Here is a 10,642-nt window from a genome sequence, read left to right as displayed (position 1 = left end):
ACATCATACCTTAAGACCACTTCTAACCAAAACAATGAATGCTGTTTTCTAGAGTCAGAGTCAATATCTTCTTGATTTCTATATTTACATATTCATTGATCATCGGACAAGTCATCACTGGACTTGTTACATCTGCTAATCAATTTAAACCACTAGTTGAGGAGGCAGCAAGTTCAGAATCCTAGACCTGAATTCTATTGAATTAGATGAGGTTATGGTAAATCCTTTATTTGCAAGTAAGATATTGAGGCAGGTATTAATCAACATATCACCAGCACTGTCATTTAAAATAATTACTTTCAAACATGATTCAGTGTTATAAAGATAATTGTTGCTCAGTTGATTTTCAGTTGTGTACTCTTCATGGACCCTTTTTGGGGTTTTTTTGGCAGAGATCCTGGGATGATTTGGCATTTCATTATCCAATTCATTTTATAGATGAGGAAACTGAGGCAAACAGTGTTAAGTGACCTACCCATAGTCACACAGCTAGAGTCCGAGGCAAGATATGGACCTCAGAAAATGAGTCTTTCTGATTCCAGGCCAGGCATTCTATTCACTCTGCACTTTGAAGTCCCAAAGAGAAAATTATCTTTATATAAAAGACCCAAAATATTAGTATAGGATCTATTCAATAGTAATTTCAAATTAAATATACCAGCCAGCTAATAAAAAGAAATTGGGTTTGGAACTGAAGTATCTAATTCTAATCATGGCACTGAAATTTAATAGCTACGAGACCTTGGATTTAATATCTCTGGGCCTTTATTTCTACATTTATAAAATGAGGCTTTTGAACAGGTGATGTCAAAGGCCCATTCCATCTCCAAACCTAAGATTCTCACCTCCTGAGATAAAGCAGATGCCAATTCTAGGTGAAGCTAATCTCGTGAATGTTTGAGCAGAAAGGACTCATTGGAAATGACCCTGATGAAGATGAAAGACAAAAGGAAAAGAGGACAGCAGAGGATGGGGTGGATAAACAGTATCATGGAAACAATGAACGTCAACTTGGACAGACTTCAAGAGATAGTTCAGGGCCTGGCATGCGGTGGTCCTTGAAGTCATGAAGAGTCATGTATATGACTGAACAACAACATTGATAAATAGGAGGTCACCCATGGAGTGTGATTTTTTAATTTTTTTTTTATTTTTTTATGGCTGTTTTTAAAATATTCTCCTGCTTCTCAAATAACTACTGTTAGGTAGCTGATAGCTAACATTTTACACATTAAAGTACATATATTTTAATTTTAAAATAGATAAATTCATATCATTTACACCTTAGTATGAACTAATTGGTTGGCAGACTTGCACAGTGACTAAAGAGATGATCTGAGAGTTAGGAAGATAGTCCCTGCCCTAATATATACTGGTTGTATGATCATAGGTAAATCACATAACTTTTCAGTAGACCAGGCAACTCTCTAAGATTGTACTAAGAAAACAGGAAAGTGTATGGAAAGATTGTTCATATCATAATAGAAATATGACTATATTTAGAAGAAATGAATTTGGGTTGAAATTCTTCACTCTATAATTTAAAACCTGTACAAATCTTTGGCAAGAAATGATTTCTAAAATCCTTTCCTCTTAAAAATTATATGATTCTTCCTTAAAAATGCCAGAGACAAACTTTGCTAACCACTAATTTGTCTAAAACTGGTTGTAATTAAGGTCCATGCCAATGGACCATATGACTTCTAAATAATATGACCTTGGGATAGTCCTATACCTAATGCTGGAGAATAGACTCCATCTAAAAGGGACTTTAAACTACACATAGCCTAACCATCTCTTTATACCAGTGAAAAAATAAGGCCCTGAAAGATGAGGGGATCAATTTGCAAAAGATTAAAGAGATAATAACTGGCAGAGTTTGAAGTAGAACACAATTTTCCTGATTCCTAATTCAGTGTTTTATTTTTTTCCCATTATATCACATTCTTCTTATTAACATATTTTAAAAATGTATAACAACTACCTCAGGGCACTTTGCAAATAATATCTCTTTAGTTTTTCTTAGACAATCTGACAGGTTGCTGATATACTTATGATTCAGATATAATATGAACTATGAAAATTAGACATAAATAATTATTGTGTATGGTAATAGCAATGGCTTATTTCCTCCCAGGTCATTTAGAGCTGTAATGGAACTTGGAGAACATTTTGTCCAATATCTTCCCAAATGGAAAAGCAACTTCCCTGAGATCACAGTAACTAAATCACAGAACAAGGATTTGAACTTGAATCTTTAAATTATAGAGCCAATAATTTATTCAACACAATGATTCTCAGATTTATTTTGTTTGAAGTGTCTTATTCAGGATCATACACACACACACACACTACACACACACACACACACACACACACACACACACACACACACACACATCCAGGGTAGATCACCAACAAGCAAGAGGAACAGTGAATCTGCATGTGACAAAGAGCAGGAAGGAATATTGTATATCAAATAGTCAAACTTTCTCATTTTACATATAAAGAGACTCCTTCCACCTTCTATTTTCAAGAGAGCAAGAGAACACATTCACTTGATCCTTTCATTTCCTAATTTTCCCCTTTTATGCCTCCTAAATCCATATTTTGTTTGAGAGATATGAGCATTCCAAAAATAATTCACTTATTAATAGCTTTATCTCCCACTCATACAGTTTTTTTTATCAACTTGATTTGGCCCTGTTAGCATTCTTCCTTCATATAGGTTAAAACAGTTTTACTAAAGTGGATCCAAACAATAAAGGTGCATAGGGTTAGAATTCTTGAGCATTGAGATTTCTCCTAGGCAGTTTTGATGTTTTAAACTCTCTCTTTCTAGTCCTTTCTGTTTGGTTTTCCAAAAGCACATCCAACCACTACATTGGCAAGGGTTCCCTCTTCTCCTTCCAGAAATTTTCATTTAAAAAGAAGAGAAAACAAGGAAGTCTCTTTCTCATTTCACAACTCAAGTGTCCTATAGAGATAATAAAAATGAGACCCAGAGAAGTAAAATAATTCATCTAAGGTCACTTCAATGACTGAACGCAAATGAATCCACGTGAAAATCCAAATCCCCTAACTCAAGATTCAGAGCTGCTTCTCTAACTTTGATATTTTAGTTGTGTTAGACAAATTGCTCACTTCACATTTTTTCTAGTTCTTATGCTGCTGGTAATGAGGAGTGTCTGCTCTCATAGATTCTTGCCCTTGGTCAATGAAATTCTTCATTTTCCATCAATAATCAATAGATTTCTTCTATGTATGGAGGAAACTCCTTTGATGTGAATGTGAACCATTATTATGGAAGCTATACACAGAAGTACAAGTAGGATACAAAGCCAACTCAATATTTGTCATAGATAAGGGGAAAATACATCATTTAAATAGAATGGTAAGTCAAATATTGTGATAGGCAAATGTGAACTTTGTAATCAACTCTGTATCTAAATAAAAGAAAAATAGAAAAAAATTACTAGGACTAGCTCCTTAATGGTATAACCCTATTTGATTTCTTCAAGAGCACTCTGAGGTACCATACTATAGAGATAAAATGCATGGCTTCTGCATTTTTAAGAAATGATTTCCAGAGTGTCACTGCCTTTAAAATTGGAATTTAGGTTGTCAGAAGTAGAAATTGTGGAAAAAATAGGAAGAACTCCATCTCCACCACAGATATTAGCACCATCATCTTGTTTCATGTCTTCTGTTCATAAGTCTATCAAATTTTAAACTATGAGGGGCCTTAGAGATCATCTAGGAAAACCTCTCATTTCATAGATGAGGAAACTAGAATCCAGATTGGTTAGACACTACCTTATGCATAATAATGTTTGATAAATGTTTTCTGAATTATATTTGATTATGATCTGAACCAAAAGAGGCAACACACACAATGATAAAATCAGAGACTCAATAGAATATTCAAGAATTAATTTCACAAATACACTTACAAGTTATTTTCTCAAATGGGTCATCAGCTCCTAGCCCAAAGAAGTCTAATTATCTTTTCTTAAATGTACCATACAAATTAATGTAGTTTCTAGTGGTAAGTTAATTCTCTGAACTCCTGCAGTGGAGAAGAGAGAGAGAAGGCAAGAACAGGAGAATTTGATAGCCTTCCAATAGCTAGATCCCAGATTTTGGCGGGTCATTGGGCCTAAAGTCATTATAAAAAGAGGTTATTAGACTACATAGTCTCTAAGGTCCCTTCCAGTTTTAACATTCTAAGATTTAGGAAGCTTGATCCTATTAACAGTTAGTAATAGACCCCAGGGTATAACTAAAACCAGATAACAATTCCTTTATATACCCTAGAAACTCCTTGAAAATTAAAATCCACAAAACTACAATTTGTTCCAGGAGGGCAAAGGCAAATCTTAATGAATAAAAACTAGAGGCAGGAGAGAAATTTATGGCTTAGAATATTTGCTTCCCCCACCCCACCCATCGAGAATTGTTCATTCCTAATTGTCAAAGTGCTTAATAGGAAATAGAAGCTCATTTCCCAGTAGGTCTCAACTCCCCTGCCTCTGGCTTCTCCCTGAACTTATGTCCCATATGCCATCCCTGAGCTTGTTCGATTACATCCTAATGCTCAGTGTTCCTGGATTGCTACTTCTTTCCAAGTAAAAGTGGAAAAATTGTACAAAATTGCACATAAAACCCTCACTACAACATTCATAAAACATATTATACCCATTTGCACCATAAGATGAAAGAATTACGTGCACATTCAAAGATATGACAGTTTTTTACTCACAAGATATAATCTACTACTGAGTTCTGATGTTTTGAGTGAATTTATTCTGTGTACATACCCTGATAAATATTTCTCTAGATAGAGAATAGGTCCTCTTACTGATGCCCACCTGGTAGTTTTAGTACAGTGGCAGCTACACTAGGTGGGATCTGTTGTTAAAACCATTACTAGGAATTTTGTCTATAGTTGAGGTGGAGATGATAAGGGTAAGGACATGGATGAATTCACTCCCACTCACCATCTGGTAGCTTCCTATTTTAAAAGCAATTATCCTTACAAATTAGGTGTTAAATTATATTGCTTCTATGCCTCCAAAGTACCACAAGAGCCATCAGAGACTTCTATAGTCAGGGCCTTCTATATTTGGCACCCTCTAAATTTGACATCCTGGGACAAAATCCTGATTGACCCTTTTAGTTAGGGTTGTCTTCAAGTAAACTGGTAGAAGTTTGACTAGCAAATCCATCAGTTATAGACCAGCTGAGTTTAGTCTACTTATGAGCTTTGGAGTCTTCTGCTTAACGAATCAATAGTTTAAGGAGTAAGACTCTGAAACTGAAGGTCAGGCTTCTATTACATCTTTATGTAACATCACACTATATTCCATGCTATCTGGTTTTCATAATAGGTGACAATAACAGGAAAAGGGAATATTTGAACATTTGAGAAGTTTGAATTAGAAGAACCTTCTAATTCAATGCCACAGTATTATATGTAAGAAAGTTAAAAATGAGAGTTAAGTAAAATACAGTTTCTGTCACACAATAGGAAATTAATAAATGTTTATTGATTGATTGAAAGAAAAAAATTGGGATTTGAATCAAGGCTTCAAATTCTAGTGCTCTTGCTGATATACTTTGGAGTTCTACTCAATCACTAGAAATTGCTACTAGTGTTTACTCAGTCTGGTTTACTCAATACTTAATAGAACAATACTCGTTGCTCTAAAAGAAAGAAAAGTTTATTTAAAATCCACATTTCTTTTAAGACATTTGCCTTTTATGTGTACAGACTCCTAAGCCTCTTCAGATCAATGAAACAAATGCTAGATTGATAAAATTCTTATAAAAATGTACTAGAATAGGAGCATGAATCATGTAACCATGTTAAAAATGAATATTAATAAATATTAAAAACAAAAAATGTACTAGAATTAAAAATAGTTATTTGGAGATTCCATATTTTAGAAAATCTTCTTAATTACAGTGTTTTATTTCTGATTTTTTCGTTTGATAGTTTTGTTTTTTGCTAGATCTATTATCTCACTGTATTATTGTAGTAAGGAAATTAGGAAATTCTATTGAAGAAGATCAGTAACATCTTAGAAATTTATCATTTTAATTCATCATTTAACTTGCCATTTTTTAAAAATCACATAAAAAAGGGGCCTACTCCACTGAAATATTGGGGGCATTAGACTTGGAAAGCTAGCCTCAGGGACAGAAAGTCAGCTAGTATTTGCCTAAATGGGTAAAAGATCTATAATTTGCCAGCATACTAAATTTCCAATAGGATAATTCTTTCTACCAACCTAAAAGCAACCCATCTTTGACTTAGAAAACAAGTGCAGAAGCACACAAAAGCTGCAGTCTGAAATAGTGTAACAAAGAGAATCTGAACATTGGTCATTCTGCCTTCAACTCCAGTTCTCTAACCTTCTGCCATGATGATGCCAGTGTTCTTCTCAATACCTAGTTTAGTTTAAAAACACACACACACACACACACACACACACACACACAAGACTTAGTATATAAGATTTGTTTTTTTTAAGTATATACTAAGATTTAATATGCTGATGTTCTTGAAACTAATTTGCCCACAAAATACTATTGGGCCTGACATATATTGACAGAAACTATTGATGATAGTTCAGGGGCTTGGCAATGTGGAATAGCTCAGGGACAACAAAATGAGAATTTTGGAGCAAATGAGTAGATTCAGGCTATTTTTATAATGGAAAAGTTGCTACATGCTTTTTGATTTGCCATTTTATATTTTAAAGGAGAAAATGTCACTGGCATCAATGTTCTTTCATGCAACCCTTATTTACATTGCATTTATCACTAAGAAAAAAGTTGAGAAAATCACTGACAAGCCAGGCTATTATTAACTTTGGTTGGAGCTATGGCAATTTCAATATATTTGTCTTTAAAGTATAGTCTTGGAAGACTGATCTGTTATAATTATAGGAAAAAAAATTACCCAGTCCAAAGTTCAGCTTTCAGATTGTCTATTTTAAAAACACAAAATTCAAAAACAAATCAACCCAAACTAGGTAATATTTGCTTTTTTACACTGTTTACTTTTCATGACAAAGTTGATGATTGGTTTTTCAGCTGATGATTTTTTGTGTGGTCTTGACCAATTCCCTCTGACTCAATCTTATTTCCAATTTTGAAAATGGAGAGAGTAATACTTTGACTTCAGAGGGGTTTTATGGAGATTAATGTAATAATGTCCTCAAAAGACTTCAAGCTACTTTGTAAAATATCTGTTAACATAAACTATTTTTTATGTAAGAGGTTAGCATATAAAATATGTAGGCCATTAAGAATATATGGGATGATATAAATGTAAATTAGGTAGACATATTTCTGTTTGCATATAGAAAGAAGGCTAGTTTAATAGAAGCACAAAGAAAAAACCTTCTTAGGAGACTGGTGACTTGTCTGGCTCAGCACTCCTGCAGAGCTGATCTGAACAAAATTTTCCTCCAAGTCAATGTCTCCACAGGGAATCAGCGCCTGATGATGAGCTTGGTCCCATATGGCCCAAGCATCCTGACTTCTGTGTCAAAGGGAAATGAATCTTGACAGTGATGCAAATTATTTGATTTACAAGACCTTTAGACGTACCTACCAGAGGTCTACTGAGCTTTCATTAATTCCTACAAAGGAAATGAAATGTTACTGGTACTTATATCCCCAAAGAAGTGTTAAATTTTTAAAAAACATTGTTGAGATACTTATATAGGTGTACTGCAAATCTAGCATGATTTCCACTACGTATGTCATATTGTTCTTCCCTATTCTCCACAGTGTCTTGGCTTTCTATTTCTTGTTTGACATCCCTCGCTACTGAAATCTTCCTGTATAACTCTATGGATTTTTATTCTATCCTCCCCAGAGAGGGAGGGACTTCAATGGAGCTCTAGCTTTCTTCTAGATAGGAAAACTTAAATGAAAGCATGAATAGACTTTGACCCTCTCAGATAAAAATCTAATCTGGGTTAGTGCTTTGTATATAGTAATCATTTAATAGATATTGATTAAATTGATATTATTGAATTAAATTTATTTCTACTCCTTATGGATATTTATTTTATAATATATATTGATTATTTCTTACATAACCTACATGCATGTCCATTTTAATTTTTGGAGGCTTTTGTATTCTATTTTTTTGAAATAAATAACAAGCTCAAACAATGTAGAAGAGTGCATTGGTTGAAATACATAGGAACTTTAAAGATGAATAGGAATGATAAATGTTCTCAGTAAATTATATATGAAGAAAATACAGCATGATTACATGGTAAGATTAAGTGACAACTCATGAACATGCAAAGTATTCTACTGTTATCCTCAAGATGTCATCAGAAAGTGAAGATTTCTAAATTTTTGGTTAGACTCCATGAGTTGAAGGAATTGAAATTATAGGAGAAGGCATGTCAGAGTTTCATAAAATGAGCTTACATAGCTAAAATGATAACAATAATTTCCTTACTGGTTCTGTTTCTGATTTTCTGGACATCAAAATCATGCTCTTACTTTTGACTTCTGCAGGAACTTCCTTCAATGCCTAAAGCTGTCATGCCTTAGATTATCATAATAACCATGTGAAATGTTTGCCTAGAAGTATCTTTCTGTAAAGTCCATCTCCTGACCATTCCAGTTGGTGAATTTCTACTGAAACCTCTATTTTTCTGAAGTAACTTGGGATGGTCTACAAATTCAGCTACCAGTCCACTTCTTGATATTTTGGACTTTAAAATCATGTCTTTGTGTCAAGAATTTCCCTCCCTTTCAGCTCCCTTTTGTGGGTTAACTTCTAGTAGAATGTAAGATCCTTGAGTGCAGAGACTAGCCTGTACCTACGGTACGCAGTCAGGCAAATATAAGTACAACTTTTTTCCATTCTATTATTTCTGTGATGTGCATCATTGGAGGGAATACTCAAACTGATAAGATCATAGGTCCATTTCAGTACTTAAGAATATAGTGAGTCCTTAATTTACTTTTGTTAAATATCTCAGGTTCCACTAAAGTCATACCAATGTGGAAAGGCTTTGACTATGGACAAAGATATCATCCAAGAAAATGTAAACTTTTTAATGACAGAGATAATTTCTTATGTCTCTATTAACCTAACATAGCACATGACACACTGAATAAAGATTTATTTAATTGAATATTTTTATCAAAAACTATCTTACCTTTGTTTGGACAAACCCTTCACCAGAGTTTTGTTGACCAAGATTTTTGATCATAGCAATTCAAGAAGACTATGTCTTTAAAGATGCATCAGTAGCCTTCTACATCATGGAAAGAGTACTCAAACCAAAGAAATAACAGATCTTTCAAAGGATTAGAGAAGTCCAAACAAAGTAAGAATCATAAAACAATCTAAATGTTATGAATTCATTTATTTTAGTCACATGTTTTTACACTCACTAATAGTAAGCTTCTCTATTCTCCAAGAGAGAAATTTTTAGATTGGTTTTGTTATCAATTTGCTTTTAAACTAGGATATTTTCACATGGAACCACTTCATTCTCAGATCCAGTCTGATTGAGAAATGTGCTTCAGGCAAATTCTGGAACACTTTGTGATTACAAATAAGGAATCAAAGAAAATAAAGAATTTTAATACAAAGCTGGAATCTTTGTAGTAGACAAACTGAAAGCTGGATCCAACAAATTTATTACTAACTGGGACAAAAACTTTCTCAGGGATATATATTTTTTAATAGACCCTTGAAGCAGAGAGAGAATGATATTCCAATTGCTACACTATTTGCCTTTGGTTTTTATAACAGTTCAGATTTTATATGACACCCTGGTTTCTAGACAACATATTTGGTAACTGCCTCTATATATTTCTCCCCTTTGAAGATAGAGAAACAGAAATAACGAGTATAAGACAGCTGTGAAGACATTCAGAATGTTTATAAGTAAGGAAGACTGATCATTCTTTCATATAGGTATGTGTATGTGCACTGCACATAAGGAAGAATGGATCAATTTATGCTTTATGGCTTTGCTCATGCTATTTCCTCTGCTGAAAAGTTCTCCCTACTCATTTTTTCCTAAAGGATTGATATTCATCCTTTTAAAGTCCATATCTTATATCAAAACCTGTATATATATATATATATATATATATATATGTGTGTGTGTGTGTGTGTGTGTGTGTGTGTGTGTGTGAATATAACTCCACACATAGCTGATACAGGATCTACAACTGGCCCCATTCCTGCATCCCTCCATCCTGGGTATATAAAGTATAATGAATCATCTAAAATTCATTAAAAATAAACATATATAAATATATTCACACATTCATATACACATATTTACATATGTGTTAATGTAATGCTCTATAACCATATATGTGTACATATGCATATATATGTGTGTATGCATATATATATATATACATATATATATATATATCTGTTTTTTTTTTAAATGTTAGGTGATCCACAAGAATAGTTGTTACTACTTTCAGAGACTGGCTTTCCATTTTTTTGGTTAAAATTCATTTTGCCTGGATTTCCGGGTTAAGATGGCAGCAGAATAAGAAGTAGCTCTTAACCTCTCCTGACCGAAAAACACACAAAACTCCTCAAGGGGACATAAAAACAAGTCCAGACGAA

This window comes from Gracilinanus agilis, chromosome 1 (assembly GCF_016433145.1).
Source record: "Gracilinanus agilis isolate LMUSP501 chromosome 1, AgileGrace, whole genome shotgun sequence".
Taxonomy (NCBI): Eukaryota; Metazoa; Chordata; class Mammalia; order Didelphimorphia; family Didelphidae; genus Gracilinanus; species Gracilinanus agilis.
Note: the sequence above shows the minus strand (reverse complement) of the source record.